Here is a 25,624-nt window from a genome sequence, read left to right as displayed (position 1 = left end):
ATACATACACTCTTTTTCCTTCCATCCCCCCTCCCGTCATTTCTTTTCTTGTGTGTGCACTCTGCATCTCTCTTTCTCGCTCTAATATCAAGTAATATGCCCCGGCACCGTGACTCACCTTTGCAAATGAATCAGCGATTTATAATTCCATTCGCGCGTAACGTCGAACAACCCATCCGAAAAAAAAATAGGTGCAACAAGAGGGCTTCCCAGGTGGTGACCCATCCGAGTACTACTCTCGCCCAAGCACACTTAACTGCGGAGTTCTGATGGGATCCGGAGCTTTAGTGCGGGTATGATTGCACCTGTTTAATTTCGTGCTACAAATACGTACACTCCTTCTTATTTCTTCCCCCTCCCGTCATTTGTTTCCTTGTGCGTTCACACTTCACCTCTCATTCTCATCCTAATATCGATTAAAATGCCCCTGCTTCTTGACTCACATTTACGTATAAACCAGCGGACCCTTGTTCCAGTCGCGCGTAACGTCGAACGACCTGTCTGAAAAAAAATTGGTGCGACACGAGGACTTCCCAAGAGGTCACCCATCCGAGTACAAATCTCGCCCAAGCACACTTCACTGCGGAGTTCTGATGGGATCCGGTGCATTAGTGCTGGTATGATCCCACCTGTTTAATTTCGCGCTGCAAATACATAAACTCATTCCCCTTTCTTCCCCCTCCCGTCATTTGTTTCCTTGTGCATGCGCACTGCACCTCCCGTGCTCGTTCTAATATCAAGTAAAATGCTACGGTGCCGTGACTCACATTTGTGAATAAAGTTGAGGACCATAATTAAAGTCGCGCGTATCGTCGAAAGAATCATCTGCAAAAAAATGGGTGCAACACGAGGACTTCCTAAGAAAATGGGTGAAATATTAGGACTTCGCGGGAGGTAACCCATGCTAGAACTACTCTCGCCCAAGCACCCTTAACTTGCGGAGTTCTGATAGAATCCGTTGCATTGGTGCTGGTATGATGGCTCATGTTTCATTCTGCGTTGCAAATACATACACTTTTTCTCCCTCCATCCCCCTTCCCGTCATTTGTTTCCTTGTGCGTGCACTCTGCATCTCTCCTTCTCGTTCTAATATCGATTAAAATGCCCCTGCTTCTTGACTCCCATTTGCGTATAAACCAACGGAACATAGTTCTAGTCGCGCGTAACGTCGAACGACCCGTCTGAAAAAAAAATTGGTGCAACACGAGGACTTCCCAGGAGGTCACACATCCGAGTACTACTCTCGCCCAAGTACACTTAACTGCGGAGTTCTGATGGGATCCGGTGCATTTGTGCTGGTATGATCGCACCCGTTTAATTCCGCGCTGTAAATAGAAAAACTCTTTCTCCTTTCTTCCCCCTCCCGTCATTTATTTCCTTGTGCGTGCGCACTGCACCTCCCATGCTCGTTCTAATATCAAGTAAAATGCTACGGTGCTGTGACTCACATTTATGAATAAACTTGAGGACCATAATTAAAGTCGCGTGTATCGTCGAAAGAATCATCTGCAAAAAAATGCGTGCAACACGAGGACTTCCTAAGAAAATGGGTGAAATATTAGGACTTCGCGGGAGGTAACCCATGCTAGAACTACTCTTGCCCAAGCACCCTAACCTACGGAGTTCTGATAGAATCCGTTGCATTAGTGCTGGTATGATCGCACCCGTTTAATTCCGCGCTGCAAATACAAAAACTCCTTCTCCTTTTTTCCCCCTCCCGTCATTTGTTTCCTTGTGCGTGCGCACTGCACCTCCTGTGCTCGTTCTAATATCAAGTAAAATGCTACGGTGCCGTGACTCACATTTGTGAATAAACCTGAGGACCATAATTCAAGTCACGCGTAATGTCGAAAGAACCATCTGCAAAAAAATGGGTGCAACACGAGGACTTCCTAAGAAAATGGGTGAAATATAAGGACTTCGAAGGAGGTCACCCATCCTAGTGCTACTCTCGCCCAAGCACCCTTAACTTGCGGAGTTCTGATAGAATCCGTTGCATTGGTGCTGGTATGATGGCTCATGTTTCATTCTGCGCTGCAAATACATACACTTTTTCACCCTCCATCCCCCCTCCCGTCATTTGTTTCCTTGTGCGTGCACTCTGCATCTCTCCTTCTCGTTCTAATATCGATTAAAATGCCCCTGCTTCTTGACTCACATTTGCGTATAAATCAGTGGACCCTAGTTCCAGTCGCGCGTAACGTCGAACGACCCGTCTGAAAAAAAAATTAGTGCGACACGAGGACTTCCTAGGAGGTCACCCATCCGAGTACTACTCTCGCCAAAGCACACTTAACTGCGGAGTTCTGATGGGATCCGGTGCATCAGTGCTGCTATGATCGCAACTGTTTAATTTCGCGCTGCAAATACATAAACTCCTTCTCCTTTCTTCCCCCTCCCGTCATTTGTTTCCTTGTGCGTGCGCACTGCACCTCTCGTTCTCGTTCAAATATCAAGTAAAATGCCACGGCGCCGTGACTCACATTTGCGTATAAACCAGTGGACCCTAGTTCCAAACGCGCGTAACGTCGAACGACCCGTCTGAAAAAAAATTAGTGCGACACGAGGACTTCCCAAGAGGTCAACCATCCGGGTACTAATCTCGCCAAACACACTTAACTGCGGAGTTCTGATGGGATCCGGGGCTTTAGTGCTGGTATGATCGCACCTGTTTAGTTTCGCGCTGCAAATACATACACTCCTTCTCCTTTCTTCCCCCTCCCGTCATTTGTTTCCTTGTGCATTCACACTTCACCTCTCATTCTCGTTCTAATATCGATTAAAATGCCCCTGCTTCTTGACTCATATTTGCGTATAAACCAGTGGACCCTAGTTCCAGACAAGCGTAACGTCGAACGACCCGTCTGAAAAAAAATTGGTGCGACACGAAGATTTCACAAGAAAATGGGTGAAATATAAGGACTTCACAGGAGGTAACCCATGCTAGTACTACTCTCGCCCAAGCACCCTTACCTATGGAGTTCTGATAGAATCTGTTGCATTAGTGCTGGTATGATCGCACCTGTTTCATTACGTGCTGAAAATACATACACTCCTTCTCCTTCCCTCCCCCCTCCCATCGTTTGTTTCCTTGTGCGTTCACACTGCACCTCTTTTTCTCGTTCTAATATCGATTAATATGCCCCTGCTTCTTGACTCACATTTGCGTATAAACAAGTGGACCATAGTTCCAGTTGCGCGTAACGTCGAACGACCCGTCTGAAAAAAAATTTGTGCGACACGAGAACTTCCCAGGAGGTCACCCATCCGAGTACTACTCTCGCCCAAGCACACTTAACTGCAGAGTTATGATGGGATCCGTTGCATTAGTGGTGGTATGATCGCACCCGTTTAATTTCGCGCTGCAAATACATAAACTCCTTCTCCTTTCTTCCCCCTCCCGTCATTTGTTTCCTTATGCGTGCGCACTGCACCTCCCGTGCTCGTTTTAATATCAAGTAAAATGGTACGACGCCGTGACTGACATTTGCGAATAAACCTGAGGACCAAAATTCAAGTTGCGCGTAATGTCGAAAGAATCATCTGCAAAAAAATGGGTGCAACACGAGGACTTCCCAAGTGGTCGCCCATCCGAGTACTACTCTCGCCCAAGCACACTTAACTACAGAGTTATGATGGGATCGGTTGCATTAGTGCTCGTATGATCGCACCTGTTTAATTTCGTGCTGCAAATACATAAACTCCTTCTCCTTTATTCCCCCTCCCGTCATTTGTTTCCTTGTGCGTGCACTATGCATCTCTCTTTCTCGTTCTAATATCAAGTAATATGCCCCGGCACCGTAACTCACCTTTGCAAATGAACCAGTGGTTTATAATTCCATTCGCGCGTAACGTCGAACATCCCATCCAAAAAAAAATTGGTGCAACACGAGGGCTTCCCAAGTGGTCACCCATCCGAGTACTACTCTCGCCCAAGCACACTTAACTGCGTAGTTCTGATGGGATCCGAAGCTTTAGTGCTGGTATGATCGCACCTATTTAATTTCGCACAGTAAATACATACACTCCTTCTCCTTTCTTCCCCCTCCCGTCATTTATTTCCTTGTGCGTTCACACTTCACCTCTCATTCTCGTTCTAATATCGATTAAAATGCCCCTGCTTCTTGACTCACATTTGCGTATAAACCAGTGGACCCTAGTTCCAGACGCGCGTAACGTCGAACGACCCGTCTGAAAAAAAATTGGTGCGACACGAGGACTTCACAAGAAAATGGGTGAAATATAAGGACTTGACAGGAGGTAACCCATGCTAGTACTACTCTCGCCCAAGCACCCTAACCTATGGAGTTCTGATAGAATCTGTTGCATTAGTGCTGGTATGATCGCACCTGTTTCATTTCGTGCTGAAAATATATACACTCCTTCTCCTTCCCTCCCCCCTCCCATCATTTATTTCCTTGTGCGTTCACACTGCACCTCTTTTTCTCGTTCTAATATCGATTAATATGCCCCTGCTTCTTGACTCACATTTGCGTATAAACAAGTGGACCATAGTTCCAGTTGCGCGTAACGTCGAACGACCCGTCTGAAAAAAAATTTGTGCGACACGAGAACTTCCCAGGAGGTCACCCATCTGAGTACTACTCTCGCCCAAGCACACTTAACTGCAGAGTTATGATGGGATCCGTTGCATTAGTGGTGGTATGATCGCACCCGTTTAATTTTGCGCTGCAAATACATAAACTCCTTCTCCTTTCTTCCCCCTCCCGTCATTTGTTTCCTTGTGCGTGCACTCTGCATCTCTCTTTCTCGTTCTAATATTAAGTAATATGCCCCGGCACCGTGACTCACCTTTGCAAATGAACCAGTGGTTTATAATTCCATTCGCGCGTAATGTCGAACATCCCATCCGAAAAAAAATTGGTGCAACACGAGGGCTTCCCAAGTGGTCACCCATCCGAGTACTACTCTCGCCCAAGCACACTTAACTGCGGAGTTCTGATGGGATCCGGAGCTTTAGTGCTGGTATGATCGCACCTGTTTAATTTTGCACAGTAAATACATACACTCCTTCTCCTTTCTTCCCCCTCCCGTCATTTATTTCCTTGTGCGTTCACACTTCACCTCTCATTCTCGTTCTAATATCGATTAAAATGCCCCTGCTTCTTGACTGACATTTGCGTATAAACCAGTGGACCCTAGTTCCAGACACGCGTAACGTCGAACGACCCGTCTGAAAAAAAATTGGTGCGACACGAGGACTTCCCAGGAGGTCAACCATCCGAGTACTAATCTCGCCAAGCACACTTGACTGCGGAGTTCTGATGGGATCCGGGGCTTTAGTGCTGGTATGATCGCACCTGTTTAGTTTCGCGCTGCAAATACATACACTCCTTCTCCTTTCTTCCCCCTCCCGTCATTTGTTTCCTTGTGCGTTCACACTTGACCTCTCATTCTCGTTCTAATATCGATTAAAATGCCCCTACTTCTTGACTCACATTTGCGTATAAACCAGCGGACCCTAGTTCCAGACGCGCGTAACGTCGAACGACCCGTCTGAAAAAAAATTGGTGCGACACGAGGACTTCACAAGAAAATTGGTGAAATATAAGGACTTCGCAGGAGATAACCCACGCTAGTACTACTCTCGCTCAAGTACCCTTACCTACGGAGTTCTGAAAGAATCCGTTGCATTAGTGCTGGTATGATCGCACTTGTTTCATTTCATGATGAAAATAAATACACTCCTTCTCCTTCCCTCCCCCTCCCATCAATCTGAAAAAATATTGGTGCGACACGAGGACTTCCCATGAGGTCACCCATCTGAGTACTGCTCTCGCCCATGCACACTTAACTGCGGAGTTTTGATGGGATCCAGTGCATTAGTGCTGGTATGATCGCACCTGGATAATTCTGCGCTGCAAATACATAAAGTCCTTCTCCTTTCTTCCCCCTCCCGTCATTTGTTTCCTTGTGCGTGCGCACTGCATCTCTTGTGCTCGTTCTAATATCAAGTAAAATGCTACGGTGCCGTAACTCACACTTGCGAATAAACCTGAGGACCATAATTCAAGTCGCACGTATCGTCGAAAGAATCATCTGCAAAAAAATGGGTGCAACACGAGGACTTCCTAAGAAAATGGGTGAAATATAAGGACTTAGCAGGAGGTCACCCATCCTAGTCCTACTCTCGCCCAAGCACCCTTAACTTGCGGAGTTCTGATAGAATTCGTTGCATTGGTGCTGGTATGATTGCTCATGTTTCATTCTGCACTGCAAATACATACACTTTTTCTCCCTCCATCCCCCCTCCCGTCATTTGTTTCCTTGTGCGTGCACTCTGCATCTCTCTTTCTCGATCTAATATCGATTAAAATGCCTCTGCTTCTTGACTCACATTTGGGTATAAACCAGTGGACCCTAGTTCCAGTCGCGCGTAACGTCGAACGACCCGTCTGAAAAAAAATTAGTGCGATACGAGGACTTCCCAGGAGGTCTCCAATCCGAGTACTACTCTCGCCCAAGCACACTTAACTGCGGAGTTCAGATGGGATCCGGTGCATTAGTGCTGGTATGATCGCACCTGTTTAATTTCGCGCTGCAACTACATAAACTCCTTCTCCTTTCTTCCCCCTCCCGTCATTTGTTTCCTTGTGCGTGCGCACTGCACCTCTCGTTCTCGTTCAAATATCAAGTAAAATACCACGGCGCCATGACTAACATTTGCGAATAAATCTGCTGACCATAATTAAAGTCGTGCGTAACGTCGAACGGCACATCTGAAAAAAAGAAAATGGGTGCAACATGAGAACTTCCCATGAGGTAACCCATCATTGTACTTCTTTCGCCAAAGCATACTTAACTGCGGAGTTCTGATGGGATCCGGTGCATTTGTGCTGGTATGACCGCACCTGTTTAATTTCGTGCTGAAAATACATACACTCCCTCTTCCCTCCCCCCTCCAATCATTTGTTTCCTTGTGCGTTCACACTGCACCTCTCTTTCTCGTTCTAATATCGATTAAAATGCCCCTGATTCTTGACTCACATTTGCGTATAAACAAGCGGACTATAGTTCCAGTCGCGCGTAACGTCGAACGACCCATCTGAAAAAAAATTGTTGCGATACGAGAACTTCCCAAGAGGTCACCCATCCGAGTACTACTCTCGCCCAAGCACGCTTCACTGCAGAGTTCTGATGGGATCCAGTGCATTAGTGCTGGTATGATGCCACTTATTTAATTTTGCGCTTCAAATACATACACTCCTTCTCTTTTCTTCCTCCTCCCATCATTTGTTTCCTTGTGCGTGCGCACTGCACCTCCCGTACTCGTTTTAATATCAAGTAAAATGCCACGGCGCCGTGACTCACATTTGCGAATAAACCTGCGGATCATAAATCAAGTCGCGCGTAACGTCGAAAGAATCATCTGTAAAAAGATGGGTGCAACACGAGGACCTCCCAAGAAAATGGGTGAAATATAAGGACTTCGCAGGAGGTCACCCATCCAAGTACTTTTCTCGCCCAAGAACCCTTAACTGCGGAGTTCTGATAGAATCAGTTGCATTAGTGCTGGTATGATCGCACCTGTTTCATTTCGTGCTGAAAATACATAAACTCCTTCTCCTTTCTTCCCCCTCCCGTCATTTGTTTCCTTGTGCGTGCGCACTGCACCTCCCGTGCTCGTTCTAATAACAAGTAAAATGCTACGGTGCCGTGACTCACATTTGCGAATAAACCTGAGGACCATAATTCAAGTCGCGCGAATCGTCGAAAGAATCATCTGCAAAAAAATGGGTGCAACACGAGGACTTCTAAAGAAAATGGGTGAAATATAAGGACTTCGAAGGAGGTCACCCATCCTAGTGCTACTCTCACCAAAGCACCCTTAACTTGCGGAGTTCTGATAGAATCCGTTGCATTTGTGTTGGTATAATTGCTCATGTTTCATTCTGCGCTGCAAATACATACACTTTTTCTCCCTCCATCCCCCCTCCCATCATTTGTTTCCTTTTGCGTTCACACTTCACCTCTCATTCTCGTTCTAATATCGATTAAAATGCCCCTGCTTCTTGATTCACATTTGCGTATAAACCAACGGACCATAGTTCTAGTCGCGCGTAACGTCGAACGACCCGTCTGAAAAAAAAATTGGTGCGACACGAGGACTTCCCAGGAGGTCACCCATCCGAGTACTAATCTCGCCCAAGCACACTTAACTGCGGAGTTCTGATGGGATCCAGTGCATTAGTGCTGTTATGATCGCAACCGTTTAATTCCGCACTGCAAATATATAAACAACTTCTCCTTTCTTCCCCCTCCCGTCATTTGTTTCCTTGTGCGTGCGCACTGCACCTCTCGTTCTCGTTCAAATATCAAGTAAAATGCCACGGCGCCGTGACTCACAGTTGCGAATACATCTGCAGACCATAATTAAAGTTGCGCATAACGTCGAACGGCAAATCTGAAAAAAAGAAAATGGGTGCAACACGAGAACTTCCCAGGAGGTAACCCATCATTGTACTACTTTCGCCAAAGCACACTTAACTGCGGAGTTCTGATGGGATCCGGTGCATTTGTGCTGGTATGATCGCACCCGTTTAATTCCGCGCTGCAAATACATAAACTCCTTCTCCTTTCTTCCCCCTCTCGTCATTTGTTTCCTTGTGCGTGCGCACTGCACCTCCCGTGCTCGTTCTAATATCAAGTAAAATTCTACGGTGCCGTGACTCACATTTGCGAATAAATCTGCGGACCATAAATAAAGTCGCGCGTAACATCGAATGGCACATTTGAAAAAAAGAAAATGGGTGCAACACGAGAACATCCCAGGAGGTAACCCATCATTGTACTACTTACGCCAAAGCACACTTAACTGCGAAGTTATGATGGGATCCGTTGCATTTGTGCTGGTGTGACCGCACCTGTTTAATTTCGTGCTGAAAATACATACACTCCTTCTTCCCTCCCCTCTCCCATCATTTGTTTCCTTGTGCGTTCACACTGCACCTCTCCTTCTCGTTCTAATATCGATTAAAATGCCCCTGATTCTTGACTCACATTTGCGTATAAACCAGCGGACCATAGTTCCAGTCGCGCGTAACGTCGAACGACCCATCTGAAAAAAAATTGTTGCAATACGAGGACTTCCCAAGAGGTCACCCATCCGAGTACTACTCTCGCCCAAGCACACTTAACTGCAGAGTTCTGATGGGATCCAGTGCAGTAGTGCTGGTATGATGCCACTTGTTTAATTTTGTGCTTCAAATACATACACTCATTCTCTTTTCTTCCTCATCCCGTCATTTGTTTCCTTGTGCGTGTGCACTGCACCTACCGTACTCGTTCTAATATCAAGTAAAATGCCATGGCGCCGTGATTCACATTTGCGAATAAATATGCGGACCATAAATCAAGTCGCGCGTAACGTCGAAAGAATCATCTGCAAAAAGATGGGTGCAACACGAGGACCTCCCAAGAAAATGGGTGAAATATAAGGACTTCGCAGGAGGTCACCCATCCGAGTACTTTTTTCGCCCAAGCACCCTTAACTGCGGAGTTCTGATAGAATCCGTTGCATTAGTGCTGGTATGATCCCTCATGTTTCATTCTGCACTGCAAATACATACACTCTTTCTCCTCCCATCCCCCTTCCCGTCATTTGTTTCCTTGTGCGTGCACTCTGCATCTCTCTTTCTCGTTCTAATATCTAGTAATATGCCCCGGCACCGTGACTCACATTTGGAAATGAACCAGCGGTTTATAATTCCATTCGCGCGTAACGTCGAACAACCCATCCGAAAAAAAATAGGTGCAACACGAGGGCTTCCCAAGTGGTCACCCATCCGAGTACTACCCTCGCCCAAGCACACTTAACTGCGGAGTTCTGATAGGATCCGGAGCTTTAGTGCTGGTATGATCGCACCTGTTTAATTTCGCGCTGCAAATACATACACTCCTTCTCCTTTCTTCCCCCTCCGGTCATTTGTTTCCTTGTGCGTTCACACTTAACCTCTCATTCTCGTTCTAATATCGATTAAAATGCTCCTGCTTCTTGACTCACATTTGCGCATAAACCAGCGGACCCTAGTTCCAGTCGCGCGTAACGTCGAACGACCCGTCTGAAAAAAAATTGGTGCGACACGAGGACTTCCCAAGAGGTCACCCATCCGAGTACAACTCTCGCCCAAGCACACTTAACTGCGGAGTTCTGATGGGATCCGGTGCATTAGTGCTGGAATGATTTCATCTGTTTAATTTCGCGCTGCAAATAGATAAACTCATTCCCCTTTCGTCCCCCTCCCGTCATTTGTTTCCTTGTGCGTGCGCACTGCAGCTCCCGTTCTCGTTCTAATATCAAGTAAAATGCTACAGCGCCGTGACTCACATTTGCGAAAAAACCTGAGGACCATAATTCAACTCGGGCTTATCGTCGAAAGAATCATCTGCAAAAAAATGGGTGCAACACGAAGACTTCCTAAGAAAATGGGTGAAATATAAGGACTTCGCAGGAGGTCACCCATCCTAGTGCTACTCTCGCCCAAGCACCCTTAACTTGCGGAGTTCTGATAGAATCCGTTGCATTGGAGCTGGTATGATTGCTCATGTTTCATTCTGCGCTGCAAATACATACACTCCTTCTCCTTCCCTCCCCCTCCCATCAATTGTTTCCTTGTGCGTTCACACTGCACCTCTCCTTCTCGTTCTAATATCGATTAAAATGCCCCTGCTTCTTGACTCATATTTGCGTATAAACCAGCGGACCATAGTTCCAGTCGCGCGTAACGTCGAACGATCCGTCTGAAAAAAAATTGGTGCGACACAAGGACTTCCCAAGAGCTCACCCATCCGAGTACTAGTCTCGCCCAAGCAAACATAACTACAGAGTTCTTATGGGATCCAGTGCATTAGTGCTGGTATGATCGCACCCGTTTAATTCTGCGCTGCAAATACATAAACTCCTTCTCCTTTCTTCCCCCTCCCGTCATTTCTTTCCTTGTGCGTGCGCACTGCACCTCCCGTGCTCGTTCTAATATCAAGTAAAATACTACGGTGCCGTGACTCACATTTGCGAATAAACATGAGGACCATAATTCAACTCGCGCGTAACGTCGAAAGAATCATCTGTTAAAAAATGGGTGCAACACGAGGACTTCACAAGAAAATGGGTGAAATATAAGGACTTCGCAGGAGGTAACCCATGCTAGTACTACTCCCGCCCAAGCACCTTACCTACGGAGTTCTGATAGAATCCGATGCATTAGTGCTGGTATGATCGCACCTGTTTCATTTCGTGCTGAAAATACATACACTCTTTCTCCTACCCTACCCCTCCCGTCATTTGTTTCCTTGTGCGTGCACTCTGCATCTCTCCTTCTCGTTCTAATATCGATTAAAATGCCACTGCTTCTTGACTCACATTTGCGTATAAACCAGTGGACCCTAGTTCTAGTCGCACGTAACGTCGGACGACCCGTCTGAAAAAAAAAATTACTGCGGCACGAGGACCATAATTCAAGTCGCGCGTAACGTCGAAAGAATCATCTGTTAAAAAATGGGTGCAACACGAGGACTTCACAAGAAAATGGGTGAAATATAAGGACTTCGCAGGAGGTAACCCATGCTAGTACTACTCTCGCCCAAGCACCTTACCTACGGAGTTCTGATAGAATCCGATGCATTAGTGCTGGTATGATCGCACCTGTTTCATTTCGTGCTGAAAAAACATACACTCTTTCTCCTACCCTACCCCTCCCGTCATTTGTTTCCTTGTGCGTGCACTCTGCATCTCTCCTTCTCGTTCTAATATCGATTAAAATGCCACTGCTTCTTGACTCACATTTGCGTATAAACCAGTGGACCCTAGTTCTAGTCGCACGTAACGTCGGACGACCCGTCTGAAAAAAAAAATTACTGCGGCAAGAGGACCATAATTCAAGTCGCGCGTAACGTCGAAAGAATCATCTGTTAAAAAATGGGTGCAACACGAGGACTTCACAAGAAAATGGGTGAAATATAAGGACTTCGCAGGAGGTAACCCATGCTAGTACTACTCTCGCCCAAGCACCCTTACCTACGGAGTTCTGATAGAATCCGTTGCATTAGTGCTGGTATGACAGCACCTGTTTCATTTCGTGCTGAAAATACATACACTCATTCTCCTTCCCTCCCCCTCCAATCGATTGTTTCCTTGTGCGTTCACACTGCACCTCTCCTTCTCGTTCTAATATCGATTAAAATGCCTCTGCTTCTTGACTCACATTTGCGTATAAACCAGCGGACCCTAGTTCCAGTCGCGCGTAACGTCGAACGACCCGTCTAAAAAAAAATTGGTGTGACACGAGGACTTCCCAGGAGGTCACCAATCCGAGTACTACTCTCGCCAAAGCACACTTAACTGCGGAGTTCTGACGGGATCCGGTGCATTAGTGCTGGTATGATCGCACCCGTTTAATTCCGCACTGCAAATATATAAACAACTTCTCCTTTCTTCCCCCTCCTGTCATTTGTTTCCTTGTGCGTGCGAATTGCACCTCCCGTGCTCCTTCTAATATAAAGTAAAATGCTACGGTGCCGTGACTCATATTTGTGAATAAACCGGAGGACCATAATTCAAGTCGCGCGTATCGTCGAAAGAATCATCTGCAAAAAAATGGGTGGAACACGAGGACTTCCTAAAAAAATGGGTGAAATATAAGGACTTCGCATGAGGTCACCCATCCTAGTGCTACTCTCGCCCAAGCACCCTTAACTTGCGGAGTTCTGATAGAATCCGTTGCATTGGTGTTGGTATGATTGCTCATGTTTCATTCTGCGCTGCAAATACATACACTTTTTCTCCCTCCATCCCCCCTCCCGTCATTTGTTTCCTTGTGCGTGCACTCTGCATCTCTCATTCTCGTTCTAATATCGATTAAAATGCCCCTGCTTATTGACTCACATTTGCGTATAAACCAGCGGACCCTAGTTCTAGACGTGCGTAACGTCGAACGACCCGTCTGAAAAAAAAATTGGTGCGACACGAGAACGTCCCAGGAGGTCACCCATCCGAGTACTTATCTCGCCCGAGCACACTTAACTGCGGAGTTCTGATGGGATCCGGTGCAATAGTGCTGGTGTGATAGCACCCGTTTAATTTTGCGCTACAAATACATAAACTCATTCCCCTTTCTTCCCCCTCCCGTCATTTGTTTCCTTGTGCGTGCGCACTGCACCTCCTGTTCTCGTTCTAATATCAAGTAAAATGCCACGGCGCCATGACTCACATTTGTGAATAAACCTGAGGACCATAATTCAAGTCGCGCGTAACGTCGAAAGAATCATCTGCAAAAAAATAGGTGCAACACTAGGACTTCACAAGAAAATGGGTGAAATATAAGGACTTCGCAGGAGGTAACCCATGCTAGTACTACTCTCGCCCAAGCACCCTTACCTACGGAGTTCTGATAGAATCCGTTACATTAATGCTGGTATGATCGCACCTGTTTCATTTCGTGCTGAAAATACATACACTCCTTCTCCTTCCTCCCCCCTCCCATCAATTGTTTCCTTGTGTGTTCACACTGCACCTCTCCTTCTAGTTCTAATATCGATTAAAATGCCCCTGCTTCTTGACTCATATTTGCGTATAAACCAGCGGACCCTAGTTCCAGTCGCGCGTAACGTCGAACGACCCGTCTGACAAAAAATTAGTGTGACACGAGGACTTCCCAGGAGGTCACAAATCCGAGTACTACTCTCGTCAAAGCACACTTAACTGCGGAGTTCTGATGGGATCCGGTGCATTAGTGCTGGTATGATCGCACCCGTTTAATTCCGCACTGCAAATATATAAACAACTTCTCCTTTCTTCCCCCTCCTGTCATTTGTTTCCTTGTGCGTCCGCACTGCACCTCCCGTGCTCCTTCTAATATCAAGTAAAATGCTACGGTGCCGTGACTCACATTTGTGAATAAACCTAAGGACCATAATTCAAGTCGCGCGTATCGTCGAAAGAATCATCTACAAAAAAATGGGTGGAACACGAGGACTTCCTAAGAAAATGGGTGAAATATAAGGACTTCGCATGAGGTCACCCATCCTAGTGCTACTCTCGCCCAAGCACCGTTAACTTGCGGAGTTCTGATAGAATCCGTTGCATTGGTGCTGGTATGATTGCTTATGTTTCATTCTGCGCTGCAAATACATACACTTTTTCTCCCTCCATCCCCCCTTCCGTCATTTGTTTCCTTGTGCGTGCACTCTGCATCTCTCATTCTCGTTCTAATATCGATTAAAATGCCCCTGCTTATTGACTCACATTTGCGTATAAACCAGCGGACCCTAGTTCCAGACGTGCGTAACGTCGAACGACCCGTCTGAAAAAAAATTGGTGCGACACGAGGACTTCCTAGGAGGTCACCCATCCGAGTACTAATCTCGCCCAAGCACACTTAACTGCGGAGTTCTGATGGGATCCGGTGCAATAGTACTGGTATGATCGCACCCATTTAATTTTGCGCTACAAATACATAAACTCATTCCCCTTTCTTCCCCCTCCTATCATTTGTTTCCTTGTGCGTGCGTACTGCACCTCCTGTTCTCGTTCTAATATCAAGTAAAATGCCACGGCGCTGTGACTCACATTTGCGAATAAATCTGAGGACCATAATTCAAGTCGCGCGTAACGTCGAAAGAATCATCTGCAAAAAAATAGGTGCAACACGAGGACTTCACAAGAAAATGGGTGAAATATAAGGAATTCCCAGGAGGAAACCCATGCTAGTACTACTCTCGCCCAAGCACCCTTACCTACGGAGTTCTGATAGAATCCATTGCATTAATGCTGGTATGATCGCACCTGTTTCATTTCTTGCTGAAAATACATACACTCCTTCTCCTTCCTTCCCCCTCCCCTCAATTGTTTCCTTGTATGTTCACACTGCACCTCTCCTTCTCGTTCTAATATCGATTAAAATGCCCCTGCTTCTTGACTCACATTTGCGTATAAACCAGCGGACCCTAGTTCCAATCGCGCGTAAACTCGAACGACCCGTCTGAAAAAAAATTGGTGCGACACGAGGACTTCCCAGGAGGTCACCAATCCGAGTACTACTCTCGCCAAAGCACACTTAACTGCGGAGTTCTGATGGGATCCGGTGCATTAGTGCTGGTATGATCGCACTCGTTTAATTCCGCACTGCAAATACATAATCAACTTCTCCTTTCTTCCCCCTCCTGTCATTTGTTTCCTTGTGCGTTCGCACTGCACCTCCCGTGCTCCTTCTAATATAAAGTAAAATGCTACGGTGCCGTGACTCACATTTGAGAATAAACCTGAGGACCATAATTCAAGTCGCGCGTATCGTCGAAAGAATCATCTGCAAAAAAATGGGTGAAATATAAGGACTTCGCATGAGGTCACCCATCCTAGTGCTACTCTCGCCCAAGCACCCTTAACTTGCGGAGTTCTGATAGAATACGTTGCATTGGTGCTGGTATGATTGCTCATGTTTCATTCTGCGCTGCAAATACATACACTTTTTCTCCCTTTATCCCCCCTCCCGTCATTTGTTTCCTTGTGCGTGCACTATGCATCTCTCCTTCTCGTTCTAATATCGATTAAAATGCCCCTGCTTCTTGACTCACATTTGCGTATAAACCAGTGGACCCTAGTTCCAGTCGCGCGTAACGTCGAACGACCCATCTGAAAAAAAAATTAGTGCGACACGAGGACTTCCCAAGAGGTCACCCATCCGAGTACTACACTCGCCCAAGCACACTTAACTGCGGAGTTCTGATAGGATCCGGTGCATTAGTGCTGGTATGATCGCACCTATTTAATTTCGCGCTGCAAAAACATAAACTCCTTCTCCTTTCTTCCCCCTCCCGTCATTTGTTTCATTGTGCGTGCACACTGCACCTCTCGTTCTCGTTCAAATATCAAGTCAAATGCCACGACACCGTGACTCACATTTGCGAATAAATCTGCGGACCATAATTAAAGTCGCGCATAACGTCGAACGGCACATCTGAAAAAAAAAAATGGGTGCAACACGAGAAATTCCCACGAGGTAACCCATCATTGTACTACTTTCGCCAAAGCACACTTAACTGCGGAGTTCTGATGGGATCCGGTGCATTTGTGCTGGTATGATCGTACCTGTTTAATTTCGCGCTGCAAATATATACACTCTTTCTTCCCTCCCCCCCTCCCATCATTTGTTTCCTTGTGCGTTCACACTGCACCTCTCCTTCTCGTTCTAATATCGATTAAAATGCCCATGATTCTTGACTCACATTTGCGTATAAACTAGCGGACCATAGTTCCAGTCGCGCGTAACGTCGAACGACTCATCTGAAAAATAATTGTTGCGATACAAGGACTTCCCAAGAGGTCACCCATCCGAGTACTACTCTCGCCCAAGCACACTTAACTGCGGAGTTCTGATGAGATCCGGTGCATTAGTGCTAGTATGATCGAACCTGTTTAATTTTGCGCTGCAAATACATAAATTCCTTCTCCTTTCTTCCCCCTCCCGTCATTTGTTTCCTTGTGCGTGCGCACTGCACCTCTCGTTCTCGTTCAAATATCAAGTAAAATGCCACGGTGCCGTGACTCACATTTGCGAATAAATCTGCGGACCATAATTAAAGTCGCACGTAACGTCGAACGGTAAATCTGAAAAAAAAAATGGGTGCAACACGAGAACTTCCCAGGAGGTAACCCATCATTGTACTACTTTCGGCAAAGCACACTTAACTGCGGAGTTTTGATGGGATCCGGTGCATTAGTGCTGGTGTGACCGCACCTGTTTAATTTCGTGCTGAAAATACATACACTCCTTCTTTCCTCCCCCCCTCCCATCATTTGTTTCCTTGTGCGTTCACACTGCACCTCTCCTTCTCTCTCGAATATCAATTAAAATGCCCCTGATTCTTGACTCACATTTGCGTATAAACCAGCGGACCATAGTTCCAGTCGTGCGTAACGTCGAACGACCCATCTAAAAAAAAATTATTGCGATACGAGGACTTCCCAAGAGGTCACCCATCCGAGTACTACTCTCGCCCAAGCACCCTTAACTGCAGAGTTCTGATGGGATCCAGTGCATTAGTGCTGGTATGATGCCACTTGTTTAATTTTGCGCTTCAAATACATACACTCCTTCTCTTTTCTTCCTCCTCCCGTCATTTGTTTCCTTGTGCGTGCGCACTGCACCTCCCGTACTTGTTCTAATATCAAGTAAAATGCCACGGCGCTGTGACTCACATTTGCGAATAAACCTGCGGACCATAAATCAAGTCGCGCGTAACGTCGAAAGAATCATCTGCAAAAAGATGGGTGCAACACGAGAACCTCCCAAGAAAATGGGTGAAATATAAAGACTACCCATGAGGTCACCCATCCTAGTGCTACTCTCGCCCAAGCACCCTTAACTTGCGGAGTTCTGATAGAATCCGTTGCATTGGTGCTGGTATGATTGCTTATGTTTCATTCTGCGCTGCAAATACATACACTTTTTCTCCCTCCATCCCCCCTCCCGTCATTTATTTCCTTGTGCGTGCACTATGCATCTCTCCTTCTCGTTCTAATATCAAGTAATATGCCCCGGCACCGTGACTCACCTCTGCAAATGAACCAGCTGTTTATATAATTCGCGCGTAACGTCGAACAACCCATCCGAAAAAAATAGGTACAACACGAGGGCTTCCCAAGTGGTCACTCATCCGAGTACTACTCTCGCCCAAGCACACTTAACTGCGGAGTTCTGATGGGATCCGGGGCTTTAGTGCTGGTATGATCGCACCTGTTTAATTTCGCACTGCAAATACATACACTCCTTCTCCTTTCTTCCCCCTCCCGTCATTTGTTTCCTTGTGCGTTCACACTTCACCTCTCATTCTCGTTCTAATATCTATTAAAATGCCCCTACTTCTTGACTCACATTTGCGTATAAACTAGCGGACCCTAGTTCCAGACGCGCGTAACATCGAACGACCCGTCTGAAAAAAAATTGGTGCAACACGAGGATTTCCCAGGAGGTCACCCATCCGAGTACTAATCTCGCCCAAGCACACTTAACTGCAGAGTTCTGAAGGGATCCGGTGCAATAGTGTTGGTATGATCGCACCTGTTTAATTTTTCGCTGCAAATACATAAACTCATTCCCCTTTCTTCCCCCTCCCATCATTTGTTTCCTTGTGCGTGCGAACTGCACCTCCCGTTCTCGTTCACATATCAAGTAAAATGCCACGGCGCCGTGACTCACATTTGCGAATAAACCTGAGGACCATAATTCAAGTTGCGCGTAACATCGAAAGAATCATCTGCAAAAAAATGGGTGCAACACGAGGACTTCACAAGAAAATGGGTGAAATATAAGGACTTCGAAGGAGGTAACCCAAGCTAGTACTACTCTCACCCAAGCACCCTTACCTACGGAGTTCTGATAGAATCCGTTGCATTAGTGCGGGTATGATAGCACCTGTTTCATTTCGTGCTGAAAATACATACACTCCTTCTCCTTCCCTCCCCCTCCAATCGATTATTTCCTTGTGCGTTCACACTGCACCTCTCCTTCTCGTTCTAATATCGATTAAAATGCCCCTGCTTCTTGACTCACATTTGTGTATAAACCAGCAGACCCTAGTTCCAGTCGCGCGTAACGTCGAACGACCTATCTGAAAAAAAATTGTTGCGATACGAGGACTTCCCAGGAGGTCACCCATCCGAGTACTACTCTCACCAAAGCACAGTTAACTGCGGAGTTTTGATGGGATTCGGTGCATTAGAGCTGGTATGATAGCACCCGTTTAATTTCGCGCTGCAAATACATAAATTCCTTCTCCTTTCTTCCCCCTCCTTTCATTTGTTTCCTTGTGCGTGCGCACTGCACCTCCCATGCTCGTTCTAATATCAAGTAAAATGCTACGGTGCCGTGACTCACATTTGCGAATAAACCTGAGGACCATAATTCAAGTCGCGCGTATCGTCGAAAGAATTATCTGCAAAAAAATGGGTGAAATATAAGGACTTCCCAAGAGGTCACCCATCCGAGTACTACTCTCGCCCAAGTACACTTAACTGCAGAGTTCTGATGGGATCCGGTGCATTTGTGCTGGTGTGACCGCACCTGTTTAATTTCGTGCTGAAAATACATACACTCCTTCTTCCCTCCCCCCCTCCCATCATTTGTTTCCTTGTGCGTTCACACTGCACCTCTCCTTCTCGTTCTAATATCGATTAAAATGCCCTTGATTCTTAACTCACATTTGCGTATAAACCAGCGGACCATAGTTCCAGTCGCGCGTAACGTCGAACGACCCATCCGAAAAAAAATTGTTGCGATACGAGGACTTCCCAAGAGGTCACCCATCCGAGTACTACTCTCGCCCAAGCACACTTAACTACTGAGTTCTGATGGGATCCAGTGCATTAGTGCTGGTATGATGCCACTTGTTTAATTTTGCGCTTCAAATACATACACTCCTTCTCTTTTCTTCCTCATCTCGTCATTTGTTTCCTTGTGCGTGCGCACTGCACCTCCCGTACTCGTTCTAATATCAAGTAAAATGCCACAACGCCGTGACTCACATTTCCGAATAAACTTGCAAACCATAAATCAAGTCGCGCGTAACGTCGAAAGAATCATCTGCAAAAAGATGGGTGCAACACGAGGACCTCCCAAGAAAATGGGTGAAATATAAGGACTTCGCAGGAGGTCACCCATCCGAGTACTTTTCTCGCCCAAGCACCCTTACCAGCACTAATGCAACTGATTCTATCAAAACTCCGTAGGTAAGGGTGCTTGGGCGAGAGTAGTACTAGCATGGGTTACCTCCTGCGAAGTCCTTATATTTCAACCATTTTCTTCTGAACTCCTCGTGTTGCACCCATTTTTTGGCAGACGATTCTTTCGACGATATGCGCGACTTGAATTATGGTCCACAGGTTTATTCGCAAATGTGAGTCACGGCACCGTAGCATTTTACTTGACATTAGAACGAGCACGGGAGGTGCAGTGCGCACGCACAAGGAAACAAATGACGGGAGGGGGAAGAAAGGAGAAGGAGTTTATGTATTTGCAGCGCGGAATTAAACAGGTGCGATCATACCAGCACTAATGCACCTTATCCAATCAGAACTCCGCAGTTATGTGAGCTTAGGCGAGAGTAGTACTCGGATGGGTGACCTCCTGGGAAGTCCTCGTGTCGCACCAATTTTTTTTCAAACGGGTCGTTCGACGTTACGCGCGACTGGAACTAGGGTCCGCTGGTTTATACGCAAATGTGAGTCAAGAATCAGGGGCATTTTAATCGATATTAGAACGAGAAGGAGAGATGCAGTGTGAACGCACAAAGAAACAAATGATGGGAGGGGCGGAGGGAAGAAGGAGTGTATGTATTTTCAGCACGAAATTAAACAGGTGCGGTCACACCAGCACAAAAGCACCGGATCCCTTCAGAACTCCGCAGTTAAGTGTGCTTTGGCGAATGTAGTACTCGGATCGGTGACCACCTGGGAAGCCCTCGTGTTGCACCTATTTTTTTTCAGATGGGTTGTTCGACGTTACGCGCGAATGGAATTCTAAACCGCTGGTTCATTTGCAAAGGTGAGTCACGGCGCCGTGGCATTTTACTTGATATTTGAACGAGAGGTGCAGTGCGCACGCACAAGGAAACAAATGACGGGACGGGAAATGGAAGGAGAAAGAGTGTATGTATTTGCAGTGCAGAATGAAACATGAGGGATCTTACCAGCACTAATGCAAAGGATTCTATCAGAATTCCGCAGTTAAGGGTGCTTGGGCGAGGAAAGAACTCGGATCGGTGACCTCCTGCGAAGTCCTTATATTTCACCCATTTTCTTGGGAGGTCCTCGTGTTGCACCCATCTTTTTGCAGATGATTCTTTCGACGTTACGCGCGACTTGATTTATGGTCCGCAGGTTTATTCACAAATGTGAGTCACGGCGCCGTGGCATTTTACTTGATAGTAGAAGGAGTACGGGAGGTGCAGTGCGCACGCACAAGGAAACAAATGACGAGATGTGGAAGAAAATAAAAGGAGTGTATGTATTTGAAGCGCAAAATTGAACAAGTGGCATTATACTAGCGCTAATGCACTGGATCCCATCAGAACCCTGCAGTTTAGTGTGCTTGGGCGAGAGTAGTACTCGGATGGGTGACCTCTTGGGAAGTCCTCGTATCGCAACAATTTCTTTTCAGATGGATCGTTCGACGTTACGCGCGACTGGAACTATGGTCCGCTGGTTTATACGCAAATGTTAGTCAAGAATCAGGGGCATTTTAATCGATGTTAGAACGAGAAGGAGAGGTGCAGTGTGAACGCACAAGGAAACAAATGATGGGAGGGGGGAGGAAAGAAGGAGTGTATGTATTTTCAGCACGAAATTAAACAGGTGCGGTCACACCAGCACAAATGCACCGGATCCCATCAGAACTCCGCAGTTAAGTGTGCTTTGGCGAAAGTAGTTCAATGATCGGTTACCTCCTGGGAAGTTCTCGTGTTGCACCCATTTTCTTTTTTTCAGATGTGCCGTTCGACGTTACACGCGACTTTTATTATGGTCCGCAGATTTATTCGCAAATGTAAGTCACGGCACCGTGACATTTTACTTGATATTTGAACGTGAACGAGAGGTGCAGTGCGCACGCACAAGGAAACAAATGACAGGAGGGGGAAGAAAGGAGAAGGAATTTATGTATTTGCAGCGCGAAATTAAACAGGTGCGATCATACCAGCACTAATGCACCGGATCCCATTAGAACTCCGCAGTTAAGTGTGCTTGGGCGAGAGTAGTACTCAAATGGGTGACCTCCTGGGAAGTCCTTGTGACGCACTATTTTTTTTTTCAAACGGGTCGTTCGACGTTACGCGCGACTGGAACTAGGGTCCACTGGTTTATACGCAAATGTGAGTCAAGAAGCAGGGGCATTTTAATCGATATTAGAACGAGAAGGAGAGATGCAGAGTTCACGCACAAGGAAACAAATGACGGGAGGGGGGATGGAGGGAGAAAAAGTGTATGTATTTGCAGCGCAGAATGAAACATGAGCAATCATACCAGCACCAATGCAACGGATTCTATCAGAACTCCGCAAGTTAAGGGTGCTTTGGCGAGAGTAGCACTAGGATGGGTTACCTCCTACGAAGTCCTTATATTTCACCCATTTTCTTAGGAAGTCCTCGTGTTGCACACATTTTTTTGCATATGATTCTTTCGACGATACACGCGACTTGAATTATGGTCCTCAGGTTTATTCGCAAATGTGAGTCACGGCACCGTAGCATTTTACTTTATATTAGAACGAGCACGGGAGGTGCAGTGCGCACGCACAAGGAAACAATTGACGGGAGGGGGAAGAAAGGAGAAGGAGTTTATGTATTTGCAGCGCGGAATTAAACGGATGTGATCATACCACCACTTACGCACCAGATCCCATCATAACTCCGCAGTTAAGTGTGCTTGGGCGAGAGTAGTACTCGGATGGGTGACCTCCTGGGAAGTCCTCGTGTCGCACCAATTTTTTTTCAGACGGGTCGTTCGATGTTATGCGCGACTGGAACTGGATTCTGCTGGTTTATACGCAAATGTGAGTCAAGAAGTAGGGGCATTTTAATCGATATTAGAACGAGAATGTGAGGTGCAGTGTGAACGCACAAGGAAACAATTGATGGGAGGGGGAGGGAAGGAGAAGAAGTGTATGTATTTTCAGCACGAAATGAAACAGGTGCGATCATACCAGCACTAATGGAACAGATTCTATCAGAACTCCGTAGGTAAGGGTGTTTGGGCGAGAGTAGTACTAGCATGGGTTACCTCCTGCGAAGTCCTTATATTTCACCCATTTTTTTGCGAAGTCCTCGTGTTGCACCCATTTTCTTTTTTTCAAATGTGTCGTTCGACGTTACGCGCGACTTTAATTATGGTCCGCAGATTTATTCGCAAATGTGAGTCACGGCGCCATAGCATTTTACTTGATATTTGAACGAGAACGAGAGGTGCAGTGCGCACGCACAAGGAAACAAATGACGGGAAGGGGAAGAAAGGGGAATGAGTTTATGTATTTGCAGCGCAAAATTAAACAGTTGTGATCATACTAGCACTAATGCACCTGATCCCATCAGAACTCCGCAGTTAAGTGTGCTTGGGCGAGATTAGTACTCAGATGGGTGACCTCCTGTGAAGTCCTCGTGTCGCACTAATTTTTTTTCAGACGGGTTGTTCGACGTTACGCGCGTCTGGAACTAGGGTCCACTGGTTTATATGCAAATGTGAGTCATGAAGCAAGGGCATTTTAATCGATATTAGAACGAGAATGAGAGGTGAAGTGTGAACGCACAAGGGAACAAATGACGGGAGGGGGAAGAAAGGAGAAAGAGTGTATGTATTTGTAGCGCGAAATTAAACAGGTGCGATCATACCAGCACTAAAGCTCCGGATCCCATCAAAACTCTGCAGTTAAGTGTGCTTGGGCGAGAGTAGTACTCGGATGGGTGACCACTTGGGAATCCCTCGTGTCGCAACTATTTTTTTCCGGATGGGTTGTTCGACGTTACGCGCGAATGGAATTATAAACCGCTGGTTCATTTGCAAAGGTGAGTCACGGTGCCGGGGCATATTACTTGATATTAGAACAAGAAAGAGAGATACAGAGTGCACGCACAAGGAAACAAATGACGGGAAGGGGGATGGAAGGAGAAAGAGTGTATGTATTTGCAGTGCAGAATGAAGCATGAGGGATCATACCAGCACTAATGCAACGGATTCTATCAGAACTCGGCAGTTAAGGGTGCTTGGGAGAGAAAAGTACTCGGATGGGTGACCTCCTGCAAAGTCCTTCTATTTCATCCATTTTCTTGGAAGGTCCTCGTTTTGCACCCATCTTTTTGCAGATGATTCTTTCGACGTTACGCGCGACTTGATTTATGGTCCGCAGATTTATTCGCAAATGTGGGTCACGGCGCCGTGGCATTTTACTTGATATTAGAACGAGTACGGGAGGTGCAGTGCGCACGCACAAGGAAACAAATGATGGGATGAGGAAGAAAAGAGAATGAGTGTATATATTTGAAGCGCAAAATTAAACAAGTGGCATCATACCAGCACTACTGCACTGGATCCCATCAGAACTCTGAAGTTAAGTGTCCTTGGGCGAGAATAGTACTCGGATGGGTGACCTCTTGGGAAGTCCTCGTATCGCAACAATTTTTTTTCAGATGGGTCGTTCGACGTTACGCGCGACTGGAACTATGGTCCGCTAGTTTATACGCAAATGTGAGTCAAGAATCAGGGGCATTTTAATCGATATTAGAACGAGAAGGAGAGGTGCAGTGTGAATGCAAAAGGAAACAAATGATGGGAGGGGGGGAGGGAAGAAGGAGTGTATGTATTTTCAGCACAAAATTAAACAGGTGCGGTCACACCAGCACAAATGCACCGGATACCATCAGAACACCGAAGTTAAGTGTGCTTTGGCGAAAGTTGTACAATGATGGGTTACCTCCTGGGAAGTTCTCGTGTTGCACCCATTTTCTTTTCTTCAGATGTGTCGTTCGACGTTACGCGAGACTTTAATTATGGTCCGCAGATTTATTCGCAAATGTGAGTCACGGCGCCGTGGCATTTTACTTGATATTTGAACGAGAACGAGAGGTGCAGTGCGCACGCACAAGGAAACAAATGACGGGAGGGGGAAGAAAGGAGAAGGAGTGTATGTTTTTACAGCGCGAAATGAAACAGGTGCGATCATACCAGCACTAATGCAACGGATTCTATCAGAACTCCGTAGGTAAGGGTGCTTGGGCGAGAGTAGTACTAGCATGGGTTACCTCCTGCGAAGTCCTTATATTTCACCCATTTTATTGTGAAGTCCTCGTGTTGCACCCATTTTTTTTGCAGATGATTCTTTCGACGTTACGCGCGACTTGAATTATGGTCCTCAGGTTTATTCGCAAATGTGAGTCACGGCGTTGTAGCATTTTACTTGATATTAGAACGAGAACGGGAGGTGCAGTGCGCACGCACAAGGAAACAAATGACGGGAGGGGGAAGAAAGGGAAATGAGTTTATGTATTTGCAGCGCAAAATTAAACAGTTGCGATCATACCAGCACTAGTGCACCTGATCCCATCAGAACTCCGCAGTGAAGTGCGCTTGGGCGAGATTAGTACTCAGATGGGTGACCTCCTGGGAAGTCCTCTTGTCGCACCAATTTTTTTTCAGACGGGTCGTTCGACGTTACGCGCGTCTGGAACTAGGGTCCGCTAGTTTATACGCAAATGTGAGTCAAGAAGCAGGGGCATTTTAATCGATATTAGAACGAGAATGAGAGGTGAAGTGTGAACGCACAAGGAAACAAATGACAGGAGGGGGAAGAAAGGAGAAGGAGTGTATGTATTTGCGACGCGAAATTAAACAGGTGCGATCATACCAGCACTAAAGCCTCGGATTCCATCAGAACTCCGCAGTTAGGTGTGCTTGGGCGAGAATAGTACTCGGATGGGTGACCACTTGGGAAGCCCTCGTGTTGCACCTATTTTTTTTCGGATGGATTGTTCGACGTTAGCCGCGAATGGAATTATAAACCGCTGGTTCATTTGCAAAGGTGAGTCACGGTGCCGGGGCATATTACTTGATATTAGAACAAGAAACAGA

The 25,624-nt window shown here is 46.4% G+C and overlaps 5 non-coding genes and 41 pseudogenes across 5 annotated transcripts; 11 read left to right on the top strand and 35 right to left on the bottom strand.

The window, feature by feature from the left end:
• Nucleotides 1-188: 188 nt before the first annotated feature.
• Nucleotides 189-307, bottom strand: LOC148241327 (5S ribosomal RNA; annotated as a pseudogene).
• A 205-nt stretch (nt 308-512) lies between these two features.
• Nucleotides 513-631, bottom strand: LOC148241326 (5S ribosomal RNA; annotated as a pseudogene).
• A 562-nt stretch (nt 632-1,193) lies between these two features.
• On the bottom strand, nt 1,194-1,312 carry LOC148241325 (5S ribosomal RNA; annotated as a pseudogene).
• Nucleotides 1,313-2,228: 916 nt separating this feature from the next.
• On the bottom strand, nt 2,229-2,347 carry LOC148241324 (5S ribosomal RNA; annotated as a pseudogene).
• Nucleotides 2,348-2,552: 205 nt separating this feature from the next.
• LOC148241323 (5S ribosomal RNA) lies at nt 2,553-2,670 on the bottom strand (annotated as a pseudogene).
• Nucleotides 2,671-3,230: 560 nt separating this feature from the next.
• Nucleotides 3,231-3,349, bottom strand: LOC148241322 (5S ribosomal RNA; annotated as a pseudogene).
• A 205-nt stretch (nt 3,350-3,554) lies between these two features.
• LOC148241321 (5S ribosomal RNA) lies at nt 3,555-3,673 on the bottom strand (annotated as a pseudogene).
• A 205-nt stretch (nt 3,674-3,878) lies between these two features.
• LOC148241320 (5S ribosomal RNA) lies at nt 3,879-3,997 on the bottom strand (annotated as a pseudogene).
• A 560-nt stretch (nt 3,998-4,557) lies between these two features.
• Nucleotides 4,558-4,676, bottom strand: LOC148241319 (5S ribosomal RNA; annotated as a pseudogene).
• Nucleotides 4,677-4,881: 205 nt separating this feature from the next.
• LOC148241318 (5S ribosomal RNA) lies at nt 4,882-5,000 on the bottom strand. Its single transcript, XR_015815984.1, has one exon. It is a non-coding gene; the product is annotated as a 5S ribosomal RNA (ribosomal RNA).
• A 205-nt stretch (nt 5,001-5,205) lies between these two features.
• Nucleotides 5,206-5,323, bottom strand: LOC148241317 (5S ribosomal RNA; annotated as a pseudogene).
• Nucleotides 5,324-5,747: 424 nt separating this feature from the next.
• On the bottom strand, nt 5,748-5,866 carry LOC148241316 (5S ribosomal RNA; annotated as a pseudogene).
• Nucleotides 5,867-6,427: 561 nt separating this feature from the next.
• On the bottom strand, nt 6,428-6,546 carry LOC148241315 (5S ribosomal RNA). The gene has a single exon (XR_015815365.1). It is a non-coding gene; the product is annotated as a 5S ribosomal RNA (ribosomal RNA).
• Nucleotides 6,547-6,755: 209 nt separating this feature from the next.
• Nucleotides 6,756-6,874, bottom strand: LOC148241314 (5S ribosomal RNA; annotated as a pseudogene).
• Nucleotides 6,875-7,077: 203 nt separating this feature from the next.
• Nucleotides 7,078-7,195, bottom strand: LOC148241313 (5S ribosomal RNA; annotated as a pseudogene).
• Nucleotides 7,196-8,112: 917 nt separating this feature from the next.
• LOC148241312 (5S ribosomal RNA) lies at nt 8,113-8,231 on the bottom strand (annotated as a pseudogene).
• A 209-nt stretch (nt 8,232-8,440) lies between these two features.
• On the bottom strand, nt 8,441-8,559 carry LOC148241311 (5S ribosomal RNA; annotated as a pseudogene).
• A 531-nt stretch (nt 8,560-9,090) lies between these two features.
• LOC148241310 (5S ribosomal RNA) lies at nt 9,091-9,208 on the bottom strand (annotated as a pseudogene).
• Nucleotides 9,209-9,769: 561 nt separating this feature from the next.
• LOC148241309 (5S ribosomal RNA) lies at nt 9,770-9,888 on the bottom strand. The gene has a single exon (XR_015815849.1). It is a non-coding gene; the product is annotated as a 5S ribosomal RNA (ribosomal RNA).
• Nucleotides 9,889-10,093: 205 nt separating this feature from the next.
• On the bottom strand, nt 10,094-10,212 carry LOC148241308 (5S ribosomal RNA; annotated as a pseudogene).
• A 560-nt stretch (nt 10,213-10,772) lies between these two features.
• On the bottom strand, nt 10,773-10,891 carry LOC148241307 (5S ribosomal RNA; annotated as a pseudogene).
• A 1,399-nt stretch (nt 10,892-12,290) lies between these two features.
• LOC148241306 (5S ribosomal RNA) lies at nt 12,291-12,409 on the bottom strand (annotated as a pseudogene).
• Nucleotides 12,410-12,971: 562 nt separating this feature from the next.
• On the bottom strand, nt 12,972-13,090 carry LOC148241305 (5S ribosomal RNA; annotated as a pseudogene).
• A 559-nt stretch (nt 13,091-13,649) lies between these two features.
• On the bottom strand, nt 13,650-13,768 carry LOC148241304 (5S ribosomal RNA; annotated as a pseudogene).
• A 561-nt stretch (nt 13,769-14,329) lies between these two features.
• Nucleotides 14,330-14,448, bottom strand: LOC148241303 (5S ribosomal RNA). The gene has a single exon (XR_015815503.1). It is a non-coding gene; the product is annotated as a 5S ribosomal RNA (ribosomal RNA).
• A 559-nt stretch (nt 14,449-15,007) lies between these two features.
• LOC148241302 (5S ribosomal RNA) lies at nt 15,008-15,126 on the bottom strand (annotated as a pseudogene).
• Nucleotides 15,127-15,658: 532 nt separating this feature from the next.
• LOC148241301 (5S ribosomal RNA) lies at nt 15,659-15,777 on the bottom strand. The gene has a single exon (XR_015815370.1). It is a non-coding gene; the product is annotated as a 5S ribosomal RNA (ribosomal RNA).
• A 208-nt stretch (nt 15,778-15,985) lies between these two features.
• Nucleotides 15,986-16,104, bottom strand: LOC148241300 (5S ribosomal RNA; annotated as a pseudogene).
• A 204-nt stretch (nt 16,105-16,308) lies between these two features.
• On the bottom strand, nt 16,309-16,427 carry LOC148241299 (5S ribosomal RNA; annotated as a pseudogene).
• Nucleotides 16,428-16,634: 207 nt separating this feature from the next.
• LOC148241298 (5S ribosomal RNA) lies at nt 16,635-16,753 on the bottom strand (annotated as a pseudogene).
• Nucleotides 16,754-16,957: 204 nt separating this feature from the next.
• Nucleotides 16,958-17,075, bottom strand: LOC148241297 (5S ribosomal RNA; annotated as a pseudogene).
• Nucleotides 17,076-17,633: 558 nt separating this feature from the next.
• LOC148241296 (5S ribosomal RNA) lies at nt 17,634-17,752 on the bottom strand (annotated as a pseudogene).
• Nucleotides 17,753-17,957: 205 nt separating this feature from the next.
• On the bottom strand, nt 17,958-18,076 carry LOC148241295 (5S ribosomal RNA; annotated as a pseudogene).
• An 883-nt stretch (nt 18,077-18,959) lies between these two features.
• On the bottom strand, nt 18,960-19,078 carry LOC148241294 (5S ribosomal RNA; annotated as a pseudogene).
• Nucleotides 19,079-19,282: 204 nt separating this feature from the next.
• LOC148241293 (5S ribosomal RNA) lies at nt 19,283-19,400 on the bottom strand (annotated as a pseudogene).
• Nucleotides 19,401-20,044: 644 nt separating this feature from the next.
• LOC148241292 (5S ribosomal RNA) lies at nt 20,045-20,163 on the top strand (annotated as a pseudogene).
• A 204-nt stretch (nt 20,164-20,367) lies between these two features.
• LOC148241291 (5S ribosomal RNA) lies at nt 20,368-20,486 on the top strand (annotated as a pseudogene).
• Nucleotides 20,487-21,362: 876 nt separating this feature from the next.
• LOC148241290 (5S ribosomal RNA) lies at nt 21,363-21,481 on the top strand (annotated as a pseudogene).
• Nucleotides 21,482-21,690: 209 nt separating this feature from the next.
• LOC148241289 (5S ribosomal RNA) lies at nt 21,691-21,809 on the top strand (annotated as a pseudogene).
• A 562-nt stretch (nt 21,810-22,371) lies between these two features.
• Nucleotides 22,372-22,490, top strand: LOC148241288 (5S ribosomal RNA; annotated as a pseudogene).
• Nucleotides 22,491-23,053: 563 nt separating this feature from the next.
• Nucleotides 23,054-23,172, top strand: LOC148241287 (5S ribosomal RNA; annotated as a pseudogene).
• Nucleotides 23,173-23,377: 205 nt separating this feature from the next.
• On the top strand, nt 23,378-23,496 carry LOC148241286 (5S ribosomal RNA; annotated as a pseudogene).
• Nucleotides 23,497-24,057: 561 nt separating this feature from the next.
• On the top strand, nt 24,058-24,175 carry LOC148241285 (5S ribosomal RNA; annotated as a pseudogene).
• Nucleotides 24,176-24,379: 204 nt separating this feature from the next.
• LOC148241284 (5S ribosomal RNA) lies at nt 24,380-24,498 on the top strand (annotated as a pseudogene).
• Nucleotides 24,499-25,062: 564 nt separating this feature from the next.
• LOC148241283 (5S ribosomal RNA) lies at nt 25,063-25,181 on the top strand (annotated as a pseudogene).
• A 205-nt stretch (nt 25,182-25,386) lies between these two features.
• On the top strand, nt 25,387-25,505 carry LOC148241282 (5S ribosomal RNA; annotated as a pseudogene).
• Nucleotides 25,506-25,624: the final 119 nt, after the last annotated feature.

This window comes from Carica papaya, chromosome 8 (genome assembly GCF_054855325.1).
Source record: "Carica papaya isolate Zhongbai chromosome 8, ASM5485532v1, whole genome shotgun sequence".
Taxonomy (NCBI): domain Eukaryota; kingdom Viridiplantae; phylum Streptophyta; class Magnoliopsida; order Brassicales; family Caricaceae; genus Carica; species Carica papaya.
Note: the sequence above shows the minus strand (reverse complement) of the source record. Positions and strands in the feature narration are given on the sequence as shown.